We start from the raw sequence: 18818 nt of genomic DNA on the forward strand, positions 1-18818 counted from the left end.
TCTTGCTTTTCCATTACAGAATGTGGCAGAGCTCCCCAGAATGGGAATTTGATGTTCTTTCAGTCATTGTGTGAATCTCCACCCACCATGACAGTGACCCATGAACACTTGAGCACCTTTATATGCCTTATAGGTATGTGTCAGGTGAGCCTTCTCTCATGTATCCCCCATTACTGACACCCTGCAGCAATGATCCTCCCCATCATAATTGTTGCAACTCTTCTTTGATCTAAAACTTCTTCAAAAATGAAACCAACAGTATAACCAAATGCAATTAATCAAGAATATGAAATAATGATAGTTTTAAAAATAAGAAATAAAATACAAGAAATGGAAAAAAATTTTTGGTATAATAAAAATGATGAAAAATATTAAAATTCTTTGATATTATGTCTATCATCACTGTAAGATCTGTTATCTTATATGTACAGTGACATTTTCTTCTGTTTATTCCCCCAGTGTCTTATTATTTTCACTTTGTCTTCAAAGAAGCTTTAGTTTACAGAAAAATTACATACAGAATATAGGGGAGTCCCATATACCTGAAATTCTTCCCCTAATTAATAACATTTTACATGTGGATGGTACATTTCTTACAATTGAGGTACAACTATTGAAACATTGCTACTAACCATGGTCAATGATTTACATTATGGTTTACATTTTGAATCATAGATTTTTATAAATTTTGATGAAATTTAATATGGCCTGTATCCATCATTGCAAGAACATGTAGTACAATTCCATCATCCCCAAAATGCCCCATGTATCATCTGTTCCATTCCAAAAAATATGGAATGCTTCATGAATTTCCATGTTATCCTTGCACAGGGGTCATGCTAATCTTCTCTGAATTGTTCCAATTTTAGTATATGTGTTGCCAAAGTGAGCACTATGAGATCTTGTAATAATAAATGGTTTTAAACTTTACATCCAAAGTGCAAGCAATAAAAGATAAAAATAGATAAGTGGAACCTCCTCAAAATCAAAAACTTTTGCACTTTAAATGAGTTTGTCAGGAAAGTGAAAAGGCAGCCTACTCAGTGGGGTAAAATATTTGGTAACCATTTTTCTAATAAAGGACTAATATCCAGCATATATATATATATATAAAGAAATCCTACATCTCAAAAATAAAAAGACAAATAATTAATTTAAAAACTGGGAAATATACAATGGGAGAAAATATTTGGCAACCATATATCTGATAAGAGACTTATAACTTGCATATATAAAGAACTCCTATATCTTGAAAATAAAAAGATAAACAGCCCATTTAAAAAATGGGGAAAAGATTTAAACAGACACTTCTCCAAAGAAGAAATACAAATGGCTAAAAAGCACATGAAAAAATGCCCCAAATCTTTAGCTATCAGGGAAATGCAAATCAAAACTACAATGAGATACCATCTTACTCCCATAAGAGTGGCAGCTATGAAAAAACAGAAGAATACAAATGTTGGAGAGGATGTGAAGAAATGGGAACACTCATCCACTGCTGGTGGGAATGCAGAAGGATCCAACCATTCTGGAGGACAGTTTGGTGGTTTCTCAAAAAAACTAACCATAGATTTGCCATATGACCCAGCAATTCCACTGCTGGGTATATACCCAGCAGAACTAAAAACAAGGACACAAACGGATATATGCACACCAATGTTCATAGAAGCATTGTTCACTATCGCCAAAAGTTGGAATCAACCCAAATGCCCATCAACAGATGAATGGATCAATAAAATGTGGTATATACATACAATGGAATACTACTCAGCTTTAAGAACAAATACACTACAAACACACGTGATAACATGGATGAATCTTGAGAACGTTATGTTGAGTGAAGCAACCCAGGCATTGAAGGACAAATACTACATGACCTCAATGATGTGAAATAAGTAAACCAAGCTGCTTCAGAGAGCTAGTGACATGATCATAGGCTTAAAGGAAATCAGGGGGTAGAGGAAGGATGTTAGCTGACATCTACATGGGTGAAATCTATGATAAGCTGGAGGTAAGTATGTGTACAAGGAAGGGATAAAATGGGGGCATAGGGTTACCTTTGGGTGGGGCTTTGTGGGCTTGAGGGGGGCTAGCGATGGGCGGATAGGTAATATTACCCAAGAAATTGGGGGGAGGGTGGGGCAACATACGAACATAGGAGATCGTCAGGTGATGGTTGAGAGTATAATGCTGAGAAAACCTTTTCAAAATATAATTAGGAAAGTTATCTGTTTAAGATACTTAAAGGGGATAATCTGATGTAGAACAGACTCCTAGGGAATATGTGAATGCTCATTTTGCCAGAGTGGGTTATAACATTGGGTAGAGACCCATATAATGAGAGTGAAGGTATACCCACATCCTGGGTAGGACTAATGCCATCAAATAGAGGGAACTGTATCTCTCAAGAGAAATGGTGGCTCCCAGGGCATTAGGGCAGTTGAGCAAGTCAAGCCCTCAACACCATTGCAAGTATCTCTGAACATGGCTCCTCAAGAAATGAAGATTGACTGTCACTGTGGGCCCCAAAGGGAGGGGGAAATAGATATTGAATAGATGAAACCAACGTAACTGTGAGGGCAATAGAAGTGTTTCACACGAGTATGCAAGGATGGATATAAAACATGTAATATTACACCAAAAACATATAGGGACTGACAGATTAATAATGTAAATCATAATGTAAAACATAGGATAACTAAAAATTTAGAAAATTGTATAGCCTAAAGTATAAACCACAATGTAAACAAAAATGTTACCTTGTTTGAAAGCTATTGTCTCAATATCTGTACATCAGTTTCAGTAAATATGGTATGAATATGTTAAAAGATTATTGCTGTGGGAGGGAAAAGGTTTTATATTGGATATGTGGGAGTACTATATATTGTATATATGAATTACTGTGATCTATAGCTCTTGTGAAGAGAAGCTTAATAATTAGGAATAAAAAAGAAAAGAAAAAGATAGGATGTAGAATTTTTCCAAATCAATATGTATTCTATATCTAAGCTTTAAACTCATTGCTATATTCCATTTTACTATTAAGGGAACCTGGCATTATATTGGGCTTCACTTTTCAGGAAGTTTTGGATCACAGAGAGGTTCAACAATGGCAGCAGAGGAATACTGGTATGGGATGTTATTGACAGGGGACATATGGTTGACAGGGAGTTATACAGGGCATGTGTCTGGGGTGCATGGAAATGTTTGGATATACTCATAGTGGAAACAATTAAAAACAACAGCTGGGGGGATGCTGGGTTCCTGGCCAGGGGGACTCTGTCGTGGTCCCTAGGGGAGCAGCGGCAGTCCTCTGGGTGCAACGGCAAGGACCAGGAAGGAATGAGGGTCCAACAGTGAGCCCCTGATACTAATGACTATGCTTGAGAGCCTATACACCTGAAATAAGAACAAGGCCTAGAGCAGCACTGTGCCTAAGAGTTCCCTCCTGACAGCCTCTGTGTTACTCAAATGTGGCCAGTCTCGAAGACAAACTCAGCATGTAAATGCACTGCCCTCCCCCCAGCGTGGGACATGACACCCGGGGATGAGCCTCCCTGGCGCCAAGGGATCACTACCAAGTACCAGCTGATGACGTAACTAGAAAATGACCTTGAATAAAAGGTTCAACGCGGACCAGCAGAATATCCCTGTCTACATATAATAAAAGGAGTTAAAAATGCTTTTTGACCTAAATTAAGGGGGAAATGGAAAGGACAAATGAGTTTATATGGCTATGAGTCTCTAAAGAAGAGTCTGGAGGTTGTCAGAAGGATTGCCCTTATGCACAACTGAGCAGAGTCTCAGAGACAGATAAAGTAGATACAATCCCAGGTATTGGTTCTTCTGAGGGCTAAAGAGACCCACAGGTTTCATGGTCATGGCAGATGGACTTCACTGCCATGTCAGTTGGCCCTTCTTTGGAGTTGGTGTTTCTGCGTGATGGAGCTGGACTCAGATGTGATCTCTTTTCACAAGTCTTTCCTGTTACTTTACTGGAATTGTAGTTGGTGCTGGGGTTTAAGATATATCTAGAGGATCTGAATCTCTGCACTGACAATACGATAGCCAGGCCCTGAGCCTCAACAGACTTCAGCTCCTACACTCTGGTTTATTGGACTTACCCCACTCAGCTAACATGGAGTTGAAGAATGTCAACTACCACACCATGGAGCCTAGAGTGCCTACAACTGGAAGCAGGAGGATTGCATCCAGTATCCACGTGGAATCTAAGCCCCCTCTTGACATAGATGTGGAATGGACACAACCAATCCAAGGTCCACAGGAAAGAGGAATACAGTAAGGATTAGAGTGGACATACTGATATTCTATTCACGAACTATTGTGGTTAGTAATCGAGAAAATGTGACATTGGTGTGGAAAAAGTGACCATGGTGGCTGCTGGGTGCGGGGAATGGGAGAAAGAGATGAGATGTGGAGGCATTTTTGGCACTTGGAGTTGTCCTGGGTGGTGTTGCAGGGACAATTACCAGACATTGTAGATCCTCCCATGGCCCACTGGATGGAACGTGGGAGAGTATGGGCTATGATGTGGACCATTGACCATGAGGTGCAGCAATGCCCAGAGATGTACTCACCAAATGCAATGGATGTGTCATCATGATGGGGGAGAGTGTTGCTGTGGGGGGAGTGGTGGGGTGGGGGCGGTGGGGGTGAATGGGGACCTCATATTTTTTTAATGTAATATTTTTAAAAAATGAATTAAAAAAAAAAAAGACACATTAAAAAGAAATCCTTGAAGACCTCTCAAGTATTTATACAATTCAACTGTGAATGAAATGACAATAAAACTGTGTCATGCAAAAAAATAAAAAATAATAAAAAATAAAAACTGGGCAAGAGATGTGAATAGACTCTTTTCCAAAAAGGAAATACAAGTGACTAAAAAGCACTAGAAAAGATGCTCAACATCACTAGCTATTAGGGAAATGCAAAATAAAACTACAATGAGATATCATTTTACACCTATTAAACTGGCAGCTATTAAAAAAAAAACAGAGAGGGATTGTGGGAAGATGGCAATGGACTAACAGGCAGAGATGAATGCTCTCACAAAAACAACAGAGAAAGAGCCAAAAGCTGTCCGAGGGAACTGCTTTGGGGGTCAGCAGACCAGGACAGAGCTACACAACTTCCAGAAGGATTAGGGACAGAAAAATGAAGAAGCCAAAATGACAAAGGTGAGTTACCAAGTCCTGGTGGTGGCTGGGAAGGTCTCCTCTCCTCCATCCCCAGGATATTAAGCTGGGGTAAAGCACCTGCCTCACTGCAGTTGACTGAGAGGGGAACAGACATCTTCCTCCCTGACAGCTGTTTCAAGGGATAAAGGAGGGGAGATTGGGGTGCTTTTCTTCAGTGAACTCAGCGAACAAATCCAGCTTTAGGAGATTCAACATAGGAACCCAGGAAAACCAAGACTGAAACACCTCCATGGAAAGATGCACTGACTAACACCATCTGCTGGCCAGTCTGGAAATTGCATGGACAAAACTTCACGCGCTCTATATCCAACCCCTGGGAGAAAATCTGTGCCCCACTATTGAGGTCTTGGCCCAATTTTGAAAACATAAGCTGGGCAATTTGTGGTATATACATACAATGGAATAATAGTCAGCTGTAATAAGGAACAAAGTTTTGACATATGGGACAACATGGATGAATTTTGAGGACCTTATGTTGAGTGAAGCAAGCCAGTCACTAAAAGACAAATATTATATGACCTCACTGATATGCAAATTGAGCAGACTCAGAGAACTAGAGTCTGGAAGATAGTTTATCAGAAGACAAAAAAGAAGTAGAGTGTGGTGAGTCAATGCAGTTTTAGTATACTTTTCTCTCATTATGTGTGAGATTGATCATCTTTGCATATATTTAAGGATTATTTATGTTTCCCTTTCCATGAACTCTCTGAATATTTTCTTATTGAAATTGTAGGCACTCTTTATATATTAGGGAAATTAGATCTTTGTCTGTGATATGAGCTAAAAAATATTTTTTCCAATTAGTCATCTTTAAATTCTCTTAAATTATTTTTTACCAAGTAGAATATACATAAATACATAAATATTAACACACACATCCATTTTTAATGTATTGATTTTTATTAAGGCTTCTGGATTTTATGCCATATTTTAAGAAGCCTTCTTTTTTCTGGGATGTAAGATAATTCATGTTTTCTTTAATTTCATGGGTTTAGTTATTCATGTTAAAAAATTTTATTCATGTGGATTTATCTTAGTATACAGTATAAAGTATGTAATCAGCATATAATCATATACTGAGTGTATGAAGTATATACTTAGCTGTTTGGGGGATCTCAAACAATACAATGTAGTCATTCCTCACTTTCAATAAATATGGAGTTGGCTTATTGATTTCTTTTCCCACCACTGCTTAGCTAAGATTTCCAGGAGAACAAGAAAGAATGCCAAGTTTGTGCAAATCATATTTAAACTCCTATAATTTAAATTGCCTATAATTGAATAACAAAAACAGAAAAGTGTGCCTCGATTAAGTATTAAACAGCCAGATACTATTTAAAAAAACACACTTGATTAAAGAATGGTTGCTTGGGCTTTGGGGTGAAGATGGTAGTCTGAAATAAGCATCACATTTCTGCCCCCACCCAAATCCCCTCTGTGGCAGTTTGGAATTATTTTATGAATCCTAAAAGAGAAAGATTATATTTGTAAGCGAGTCTATTCCTCTGGATGAGATACCCTTTGATTGCATTAAATTCCATTGATGGGGCTTTGATTAGATTACTTGATAAGATTACTTTAGGACTTTTGATTGGACTACATCATTTAGGTGTGACTCAGATTGACTCCCTGACCCTTACTGGGTCTGATATAAAAAGATTCATGCAGACAGACACAGGTAAATGAAGCTGCCATGTTTGATCCTGCCATGTAAGAGAGAAGATCACTCAAGTCCTAAGAGGCAGAGGCCATGAAGCAGCTAAAGAGAAAGAGTGAGCCTGGAGAGGAAGGCTGAAACCTCAGCAAATATCGGCAGCCATCATGCTTCACCACATGGCAACACACCAGGATCAACAGTAGCTGATTTTGGTGAGAGAGCATGTCTTATGGTGCCCTGATTAGGACTTTTCACAGCTTTGGAACTATATGATTTACCCCAAATAAATCCCCCTTATAAAAGCCAACACACTTTTGGTACTTTGCATTGGCAGCCCTTTGTCAAACTAAAACATCCTCTCAAACTATTGTGAAGGAAAGTTTTAAAGGCATAAACACATAAGCAAGGAAAATAGGAGAGGAGATAAAGAACACAAAATTTTGGAATCTAGAAAAGATATATGATAGTTAAATGTCTTTGCAAGCCCAGAAAATCGACTCCAAAACTGACCATGGAGAACTCTAAAAAAAAATTCAATTTATACCACAGTCATCTCAAAATGTTCAAGGATTTAAAGCACCTGTTACACCTGGAGATGGAAATAGATGGGATAATTAAAAAGGGAATATTTTGTTTGAAGACTCTCTAAGAAATAGTTAGGCCCCCAAATCCATGCCATGTAACAACCCTCACAGCGTGAAGGTTAAAAGTATAGATTAGAAATTTTCTTTTGATGAGGGCAAAGCAAATGGTTTCTGAACTAAAAACTAGGTACAATTGATGGTGGATATTCCATTCTCAAGACAGGGAGAATAAGTAAAACTGAGACAAGCCTCCAGCCTTTCCCCACTTAGCTTAGAGGGAACTGGCAACCTCCAGACAAGAGATGGGAAAATTTTTCTCTGGGATCTTACCAGACCAAGAGCAAAGACTATAAATACTGACATCAGGGGTTTCTCACTGAAAGCTCAGTCTAATTCTAAAATATGTCACATAAGTCCCCCTCAAGATCTTGGACATTCCACTCAGATTTTTGTTAAAACAAACAAAACGTATCTTTGGGATCTCAATATATATATGGTGATTATAAACCATCACCTTTCCCTTCTTATTTGACTGTTTCATGTCTGGGTGTGCTCAGTCAGTTTTCCATGCCAGAGTGTAAATAAGTGAGAGAGCACTTTTTGTTTCAGAAGAAGGATGTTTAGATTCATTGGGTCTAGAATATACAGGATTTGGGCTCGCATCTGTGAATGCTGCTACTGTCTATCTGAATTTTAAGTTTGTTGAAGTCCAGTAAAACTGGTGCAGATAGAGGGATTCAAAAGAATTGAGGTATGCTGATTAACTTTTTCATCTCAATGAATATATATACATTCATTCACAAGTAACTGTTCAAATGTATCGGTTGATTAGTATATGGAAATGTACATCTATCTACACCCTATGTAGTAAAATTGTGCCTCTTTGGTGATGTGCAAACTCTACACTTCCTAATAATCCTTAAACATATGTGGAACTCACATCACCAACAGAAGCTGATGGCACTTCACACTGGAATGGGTGAACATCACAAAAAACCAGGCCGGGACATCCATATGACATTCATCAACAAATACAGCCTCTCAAGACCTATATGCGTTCTTTAACACCCTCCCATCTGAGTGTAGGGCCTTGAAGGAAACTCTTATCCTTCAAGAAACCCAGCTCTGAACAGTGAGTTTATGTGAGATATGTTGTCCCTTTGTTTGCTGCTGACAAGCGTAAAAAACCACTTTCACTGCTGATAATAATGGTTAATTTATCACATCCAGCTCAGGCTGACCTCTGGGCGTCCCAGACCCTCCATCACCTTCACACCTGCTCAAGCTAATTGTTAGAGCCAAGAGTAAATGAAAATCAACTGGGCTAATAATGAATGGAGCCCATTACTCTCAACAGCACATTGCTTTACAAAGGTTTATCAAGAAACATTATAACCAGTTCCCTGGTCACAGTTCCCTGTTTTATAGATGAGAAAAAGCAGGCAAACAAGGGGGTACCAGCACATGAAAACAGGCACAGAAACTGCAAGCAGAACATTTGGCTTTAGCTTCCAGAACTCTGGAATAGCCATTACTATATTTTACCCAAATCCACTCATATACCAAAAGAAAAGGGTTTAAGATATTTCTCTCAATATTGTCATCTGTTTATACAAGCAAATGAGATAATTACTGGATGTGAAGACCTTAATTAACATGTTAATCTCACTCCTCCATCAAAGCTATTTTTTAAGTCAGTTGTCTCCATTGCTTCCCCAGTCACTTCCATCTGCCTTAGAACGCCTTGTCATTCCCATAGAAAGCACAGACTAGACCAAAATGAAATAACCAAAACTGTTGTTAAAGAAAACTGAGTTTCTTCAGGAGACAAATGAGATTATAGGGAAATGTCCAGTGTAAGTTGAAGACAAAGCCTTGAGAGACAGTCAGAAATCATTTTCCCATTCCTAAATTGAATTATATTTGGGGAATATTTTTAAAGTTTATTTTTTTTTCTGTTTTAATATATTTGTTCATTTTAATGTATTTACAGGCAGTCAAGATCCTCACTTCAGGCCATAAATTGAAAGTATTATTCACCCCCACAGCAAACTCAACAACAGGAACTGCTACTAACACCAAGCATCAGAGCACACATTTTACAAGAACCTCTGTGAAGTGATTGGCCATACAAACATATTAGACCTCTAAATCAGTAGTCTAAGTCAATTCGGACCAAATACCAAGTCATTCACTGTTAGAATTGACTGGATCATTCACAGGATGCAAATAATGAGGTTACAATTTGAAAACTAATAGGACTGATTCCACATGATTTTGACTTCCTGCCCAAATTCCCAGAAGTCTACTCTTAAACTAGGTTCAAGATCAGAAGGCTTTGTTTGGACAAGGCCTTTTTTTGTCATCTCCCTAACCTGGACAGCTTCCTTACCCAGATTTTGTAATATCTCATAGAAAGATAATCAGTTATTTCTGTGGAATCTGTTTTATCTGTTCCCTCAAGTTTTGAAGGAACCAATCCAAATTTATACTGCACAGCATCTGCTTGTAATGTGACAAAGCCAGTGTATTCGTCTGCCAAAGGGTTGCTGATGCAAAGTACCAGAAATATGTTGGTTTTTATAAAGGGTATTTATTGGAACACTTACAGTTCCAAGGCCTGGAAAAGTCCAACCTAAGATCACTAAAAGAGGTACTTTCTCACAAAAGTCAGCTACTGTTAATCCTGGCATGTTGCCACGTGGTGAAGCAAGATGGCCACCGATCTCTGGCCAGGTTTCAGCCTTCCCCTCTGGGCTCACCCCTTCCTCTTGAGCTCCGAGGGCTCAGCCTCTTGAGGTTTCGTGCTTAAGTGATCCCATAGTCTTCTCTTTCCTGGCATAGGGCTTGTTTTTTCCCAGCCCTCTTATATCAGTCTTGGCTGGTCTGCTCTCCTCCCTACTTCAGCTGCAAACTATCAGGCAAATGATTCGTCTCTTCCTGGGCCCTTGGCTGTTGGAGACTTTTCCTTTCTATCACATGGAAAGATCAAAATGACAGAGCTCTCTTTTCCTGCATCCGTCTGTCCATGTGAGTCCATTTATATCCAACCCAGCTCCGGGGCAGGGACTCAGTCTGAGTCATGCTTTACTCAAGTAGTGGAATCAAAAGCCCTAAAGCAATCTTGACAGGTAATCTAATCAAAGAGTCCTCAACTGAATTTAATACAATCTAAGGGTATCACACCCAGAGGATAAATTAGTTTACAAACATAATCTTTCTCTTTTGGGGATTCATAAAATATTCTTTGGGCACAAAGCCTCTGAATAGCAGTGTTCAAACTGGTTTCAGAGGAACGAGGTTTTTTAAAAAAATGATTTCATTGATCAAATTTTTCACTGCAGAACTTCTTAGAGCTGATGTTACCATAAGGTCGGCTATTTCCAATAGACATGCCCTCCCAATCCCATACTATAAAGAACAAGCACGGGGAAGTGGACTTGGCCCAGTGGTTAGAGCATCCGCCTACCACATGGGAGGTCCAAGGTTCAAACCCTCGGCCTCTTTGACCCGTGTGGAACCGGCCCATGTGCAGTGCTGATGTGCACAAGGAGTGCCGTGCTGTGCAGGGGTGTCCCTCGCATGGGACAGCCCCACAAGCGGGGAGTGTACCCAGGAAGGAGAGCCGCCCAGTGTGAAAGAAAGTGCAGCCTGCCCAAGAACGGGGCCCCATACATGGAGAGCTGACACAACAAGATGACGCAACAAAAAAAGAAACACAGATTCCTGGTGCCATTGATAAGGATAGAAGCGGTCACAGAAGAACACACAGCAAATGGACACAGAGAACAGACACCTGGGGGTGGGGATAAATAAATAAACAAATAAATCTTTAAAAAAAAAAAGGACAAGCATGTCTTTTAGTGAGGTGATTTATTGCGAGTGCACAAACAAGAAACTGGGGAAATCTTCCCAAAACCAGTTCAAAATGAAAATGGAAGTTAGGCTTTTTATAGGCTAAGGAGAAGGGTAGAGGAGAAAAAAAAAAGTGATGTGTGAGGAGGGTACCTGCAATTTCTCAGTCCTATATTGTCTCCAGCACATCTAACTTGCCCTTGATTTCAGCAGCTAATAAACCAGTTAAGATATAGTTACGCAGGTACAAGGCCTTCATGGCTCCTTTCTCAGATAACTGTTCAAGGGTATCAAACTTTTTGTCTCTGGGAAAAATTACAGATTTATACCATTCTATCTGGTTTTGCTTAGATGACATTATCTTATTCCTATAAGCAAAACTGGGAAGGCCTGGTTAATACCCTTTGGGGAACTAAGTACAAAGAGTAAACTTCTAAAATTAGATTAATAGAAAACCAGTTCAATTAGTTTTAGAATTTTCAAAGTTGCTTAAGTGAAGGAATTTCAATAAGCACATTTTTCAGCTATTAAATCCCCCCTCGTTTTTATATGTTTCTTATTCTTAAGAAGACATATTATATAAGTATTCCTCATATAAGGAAAATGGATGAAGGTTTTATCTTCTGTAATTACTTCCTGCTGATTAGGGAAGCACATTTTTCAGCTACCACTAATAAACAGTATCTCTCTTCTTCCAGTTTACATGAATATAGAATCCTAATTTCAAATAACACCTATGCTTATCTTGGGTAACACTAGTATTCAATAGAAAATGATTGGGAAACATCACTCTAGAAACTGTCCAAGTAAAGAGCAAATATACTATGCAAGAGGAAAGAATTAGCAAATTAATCTACTTATGTGCCTATGATAACGCACTGAGAAAAAAATTTTCAATGGCTTCATTTAAAATCTAATAGAAAAGAGTTAAATGATTTTGGATCCTGATTGTATTAGTCAGCTATTGTTAAAATGAGTCTGCACAACAAAAAAATCCCCGTCTTAGACACTTATAATAACAAACATCCACTTCTCATTCATGCGTCCGTGGGTTGGCTAGAAAATTAGGCTTTAAACAACAAGTCAAATTAAGGTCTATTTCACTGGTTTCTCATTCAAGAATCTAGCACAAAGAAGCAGTGGTTACCTCAAACCTACTTTTCTTGTGGTGTGGGAAAGGAACACAAAATGGCTGGCAGACATTTGCCAAGTCTCTTACATCTCAGCTTTGAACTGGTACACGGTCACTTTTACCACATTCCATTGACCAAAACGAGTCATATAACTAAACCCAACCTCAGCAGAGCAAGAAGTACATTCTATCCACAAGCAAGAAGAAGGAGGGAAAAAAGAAAGGTAAGCAAATAATATCTAACACACTGGCCATAAATCCAAATCCAATATTTAACCATATTTGGAGAAATTCAAATATATTCCTATTCCCTTTACACACCTATGTCCTGATTAATAATCCAAACATACAAATGATTACACTTGACAAAAAAAGAATAGAGACTCCAACTCTATTCTTTATTCTTCTTCCTGCTTTGGACAATACTCAGTGTTTATGTGTTAGTCTAGGGCAGTTAGCAGATTATGGCATCTTCCAGGTGATTCCTGGTTTTATCCTAAACAGCAACACAATAGTCAATACACAAGTAACAACAGTGATTTGTGTATAGGTTTTCTATGCAATGTATCAAATTACCACAAATTTAGCAGCTTACAGCAAAATATACTTACCCTACTGCTTCTGTGGGTCAGGAGTCCATGTTCAGATTAACAATATCCTCTGTGAGGCTGCAATCAAGGTGTTGGCCAGGCCCAGGTTTGCATCTCAAAGCTTAACTGGGAAAGGATCCATTTCCAGGCTCACTTGGACAGTTGGCTAAATGTATTTCCTTGTGATTGCAGGACTCATAACAGTTTGTTTCTTCAAAACCAGTAGAGAGAGGAAGACTCAGAAGCAAGTCTTTCAGCAAGACAGTTCTACATAACAGCATAATCATGAGGGTGTGACATCCTATTACCTTTCCCCTATTCCATTCATTAGGAAAAAGTCACAGGTCATACACACAAAGGAGGGAGAATATACAAGGGCATGAACACCAGGAGGCAGAGATCACTGGGGCCATCCTAAAGTCTGTCCACCACAATTAGAAACCTAAAAAACATATTATTTGTATCCTACTTCATTGCAACTTTGCCCGGCTATCCTTAGTGGAGAGTCACTCTCAGTCTTGTCTAGGATTGACATTCACCCTTAGATGAGTCCATGTGTTCACTGGCCAACTCCATGTTACATTATATTTTAAGATCTTTTCAGGGCAGAAAACATCTTCAGTTAGTTGTCCAGTTCCGCTCAATCATTGAGTATTCAGTAAGTGTCAGCAGCAAACAAACTGGCTAAGATATGACTGTCATGATTTATGTTTGTGACTGATGTAACCAACATGAGTCAAACCAGTTATGCATGGAAATGCAACTATTGACTGGTAAGAAGTGCCTCATATGACTCTCACAGTGTCTAAACCAAGCCAAAGCAGTCCATCAATTCTCAGAGGATAAGCATAAGTTAAATAAATGATTTAGCAACCTAAGTATATAACAACTCAATGATGACTGGAATTTCACTTTTCAATTAGTCACATTGGACATGGTCTCAGTGACAGAAATAACTGGCATTTAGAACAGTTTTCCTTTAGGAAAATTAATTCATCTCAAAACATTTTTGAGTTTCTGCTGTGCTCTAGGTACTCTGCTTAGGGTTGGGATAGAGATGAATGGCTGAAATATTGTATTTGAAATGGAAATTATTCTCCAAACTCTTTCTCTTCCAATACAAATAATCTATACTGCCAAGTCATCAGACATTAACTATTAGAACCCAATGACCTTCCCCATTGCTCTTTTTTCTATTTTCAATATTCCATATAGGTAAGAAAACTGTAATATTTAGCCAAAATTTGCTTTGTTGTGGCAAAGCCTCTATACCTACACATCTCATGGGCTCCAAAGAGCAATTGAAACAGGCTTTCTGTCTTCTACCAGATTAAGAGAAACATTCGTAGGATAAAAAGTTTTTTTCTTTGGTACCCATTATACTATCTGAGATTAAGAACATTTGTGTTCTATAAACATTTGAAGGACAAAGATCACTCAAAACAAACATAGGCAGTTTCAAAACAAATGCTCAAAGTTGCACATAAGCAAAGTTGCTCATTAAATCAAAACTTTCTTCTCTCCCTACTCCAGGGTTCAATTAAGCCTCACCTCTTACATAAAACCCTTCAACTGGAAGAACTAGTTTTTGAAATCCATGAATTCCTAAAGTGCTTCCTTCAGATGCAGGCCTAAGTTGGACTCCAGGGTCTTCCCCTTCTAGCCATGTGACCCTGGGCAGTGCTCCTGACCCTCCCTGAGCTCCTTCCTCATGCCTAAAATGGAGCTGCTTCTACATCACCAGGCAGCTCAATCTCTAGCAGAGCACTTGGCAGTATTAATTCGTTGCCTTTCTTCCATTAGCCCTAAACTACAGTCAGAACATCGAGTTATTAGGCTTAAAACAGGGAATTCCCAGAATTGTGGAGTAGGAAAAAGAAGATATATCACTCTAAGAAACTAAATTTAACAAAAGTCAGCATATAACTATTGTTTTGGCCATCTGTGGAAATCATCCTAGAATGTTAGCCCAATTAGAGGTGAGTTGCAAACATAAGACCAAGGTCCTCCCAAAATATTTTCTGCAGTGCATTCATCCAAACTCATGTCAGATGATCTGTAAACAAACCACAACACAATGGCTTGAAGAAATGTAATGAGAAAACTTTCCAGTAACCTGCATGGACCTAGAAAACCTAGAAAAAGGAGAGTTTGCAGCAAAATTCTCGACCATGAACTATTGCTTTAAGTTTAGATAATGAACTCTGATTCCTAGGACAAACATACCCTTAGATTGGGAAGGACAATTTATCAAGTTATCTCTCAAGAATATTCCACTTCTCTATTCAGATTTGGGACTCAACTAGCAACTTTTTAATGTGTAGTGTCATCTCCTGAGTGTAAATGTAAAGGAGAGTGTGCTGCCGTGGAGAGCTGACTCCAGTCACATTCTCCCACTGCCAATTAATATATTATCACTCCAGCTTGCGCATCAGTCTCCTGTGGGATTTGCGCGTGCAAACTGATCTCCCCACCTAATCCCTTCCGGCGAAATGAATTGAGTTTCTATTCTTGAAAAGCTGAGCAGTACAAGCTGCTCTATGAAGACATACACACTGGGGCTGACACTAAAATGACCTCAGTCCTCTAATGGCAACATATACATGCTGTTTCTTCATCAGATGTGAAAAGCCTGGGGACTCTGCAGCCCTCTTTTCCACACCATGCCCTCCTCCGCCACCTTACCTGACCTGCCCCATCTAAGGGAGGAAGAGGTGCTACCGTGGTCAGACACGGAGACCTTTGTCGGCCAGATTGGACAGGACAGGATTGCCATCCTTAGAAGCCCAATTGGTTTTAATTCCTAGAACCTAGGAATTAGCTGGGTTCTAATTCCAGCTCTGCCACTACCAGCTCTGACATGGGCAAATTTACTTGACTTCTTTGGGTCTCCCTTTCTTTATCTGTAATCTGGGGTTATAGTAGTTCATTTATATAAGTGAATGGCACAGTGCCTGGCACATCATCAGCACTCAGCGAGTTATCCTAGGGCCTTGATTCCTATCACCCATCTGTGGTGGATGGAATTGTGGCACCCAAAAGATACGTCCACCTGAAACTTCAGAATGTGACCATAATTTGGAATAAGGGTCTTTGCATAAGTAATTAAGGAAAGAATCTCTAGAGGAGATCATCCTGGATTAAGATGTGCCTTAAATCCAGTGATAAGCATACTCATAAGAGACAGAAAAGGAGAAGACACAGAGAGACACCTAAGAGGAAGGGCATGTGGTGACAAAAGCAGAGATTGGAGTGATGCATCTATAAACCAAGAAACACCAGGATTAGGAAAAGCTACCAGAGGCCAAGAGTGAAGCATGGAATGGATTCTCCCTCAGAGCCTCCAGAAAGAACCAGCCATGATGACACCTTGCTTTTAGACTCCATCCTCCAGAACTGTGAGAGAATAACTTTTTATTGTTTTAGTCACCCAGTATGTGTCACTATACCATCCCAGGCTTGAATCTATTCTTCTGTCCTTCCTCACTGTCAAAAGGGAAAAGGTTGCCTCCTCCTGCTTAGGCTAATTTTTCCCATCCCTGCCCTAGACCCAAACACCCTTCCCCCATACAAATTCCACTTTTAATGCTGATTATCTCAAGGTGAACGGAATCTTTTCTCTGGGCTTATTACTTATTTTTTAAAATTTATTTTTATTAGAGAAGTTATGAGCTTACAAAACAATTACGCATAATGTGCAGAATTCCCATACATCACCTGTCCACCAACACCTTACATTGTTGTGGAACATTTGTTATAGATTATGAGAGAACATCATCAGACTATTACCACTATGGTCCATGGTGTACACTTGGTATATTTTTTCCATACACCCCCTGTATTAGTCTGCCAAAGGGGTGTTGATGCAAAGTACCAGAAATCTGTTGACTTTTATAAGGGGTGTTTATTTGGGGTAAAAGCTTACAGTTGCAAGGCCCTAAAGAGTCCCGCTTAAGGTTGCTTTCTCACCAAAGTCAGTAGCCATGTGTTGAAGCAAGATGGTCGCTGACCCCTACCTGGTCTCTCCTTTCCCTGAGGGCTTCCAATCCTCTGTCCTGGTTAGGGCTCGTTTCTCAGGGCTTCCTCTCTCCTGGCATAGGGCTCATTTCTTTCTGGGCTTTCTATATCAGTCTTGGCTCTCTTCCCAACAGTCTCTGTAAACTATAAGCCAATGGCTCATCTATCCCCGGGGCTGCAGGATGAAAAATGACAAAGTTCTCTCCTCTTCCATGTGTCTTCTTGAGTGAGTGTCCATTTATTTGGGCCCATCAAGGGGACAGGGACTCAACCTGACCCACGCCTTACTGCCATGGTAGAATCAAAGCCCTAATCGTAACAGGTAATTTAATCAAGGACCTCTCAACTGAATCCAATATAATCCAAGGTTATCACACCAGAATAGATTAGTTTACAAACATAATCTTTCTCTTTTTAGAATTCAAAATAATCTCAATCTGTCACACATCCCCAATATTAACACTATGTATTAGTATTGTATATTTGTTATAGTTCATGAGAGACCACTCTCATATTTATACTGTTAAACCAGTCTATCTTCCATCACATGGTTCACTGTTTTACAGTACCTTTTCCTGTATAGTCTGTCTGTCCAAGATGTATGCTCAGTGGTTCTCACTTCCATCACAGAGTTGTGCAGTCATCGCCCCAGTAAACCTTTGAAAGTTTTCCTTAGTCCAAATGAAAAAATCCCATATCCCCCTTATTATTAACCCTTAGGGTTGATATAGTACCTCCTTTGACATTGAAGCAAATATATTAAAATAATCCTGTTAACTATAGTCCATAAGTTATATTAATGGTATGTTTCCCATGCATCACTATATTCTTACCACCTTGTAGTACTGATGTACATTTGTTTTAGTTCATAGAAGAACATTATTTTATTTGTATTATTAACCACGATCCTCATCCACTTCTAGGTTCACTATGTAGATTATTCTTGACTACCCCTTGAAGCCACAATCCTGTTTATTTTATTTTATTTATTTTTTTAAAGAATTATTTTATTTATTTCTCTTCCCTTCCCCACCCTCCATTATCTGTTATCTGTATCCGTTTGCTGTGTGTTCTTCTGTGTCCACTTGCATTCTTGTCACGTGGCACCAGGAAACCGTATCGGTTTTTTTGGTTGCATTATCTTGCTGCATCAGCTCTCCATGTGTGCAGCACCACTCCTAGGTGGGCTGTGCTTTCTTCACGCTGGACGGCTCTTCTTGCAGGGCACACACCTTACACATGGGGCACCCCTACAGAGGGGATACCCCTGCATGGCATGGCACTCCCTGTGTGCAACAACACTGCACATGGGCCAGCTCACCACACAGGTCAGGAGGCCCTGAGTATTGAACCCTGGACCCTCCATATGGTAGGTGGATGCTCTGTCAGTTGAGCCACAACTGCTTCCCCATAACCCTGTTTATAAGCCAGCCATGTTAGTTATACTCACTGTAATGAGTTAACATCAACTCTATCCATTTTCACACTTTTACAGTCAAGCTAATTGAAAAGTCTACGCACATTAAGTATCAGTACCCCTTCTCAGTCCTCATTCTACCTCCTAGTAGTGTATAGTCTAGGTTTTAACCCCATGTGTTTATTCTTCGTATTTAGTTCATATTAGTGAGACCACAAAATATTTCTCTTTTTGTGTCTGGCTTATTTCACTTAGCATAATGTCCTCAATGTTCATCCATGTTATCATATGTTCCAAATTTCATTTCTTCTTACAGCAGCATAGTAGTCCACTGTATGTATTAT

The 18818-nt window shown here is 39.3% G+C and overlaps 1 non-coding gene across 1 annotated transcript; it reads right to left on the reverse strand.

The window, feature by feature from the left end:
* Nucleotides 1-786: 786 nt before the first annotated feature.
* Nucleotides 787-893, reverse strand: LOC111761865 (U6 spliceosomal RNA). The gene has a single exon (XR_002795103.1). It is a non-coding gene; the product is annotated as a U6 spliceosomal RNA (small nuclear RNA).
* Nucleotides 894-18818: the final 17925 nt, after the last annotated feature.

Source organism: Dasypus novemcinctus, chromosome 3 (genome assembly GCF_030445035.2).
Source record: "Dasypus novemcinctus isolate mDasNov1 chromosome 3, mDasNov1.1.hap2, whole genome shotgun sequence".
Classification (NCBI taxonomy): Eukaryota; Metazoa; Chordata; class Mammalia; order Cingulata; family Dasypodidae; genus Dasypus; species Dasypus novemcinctus.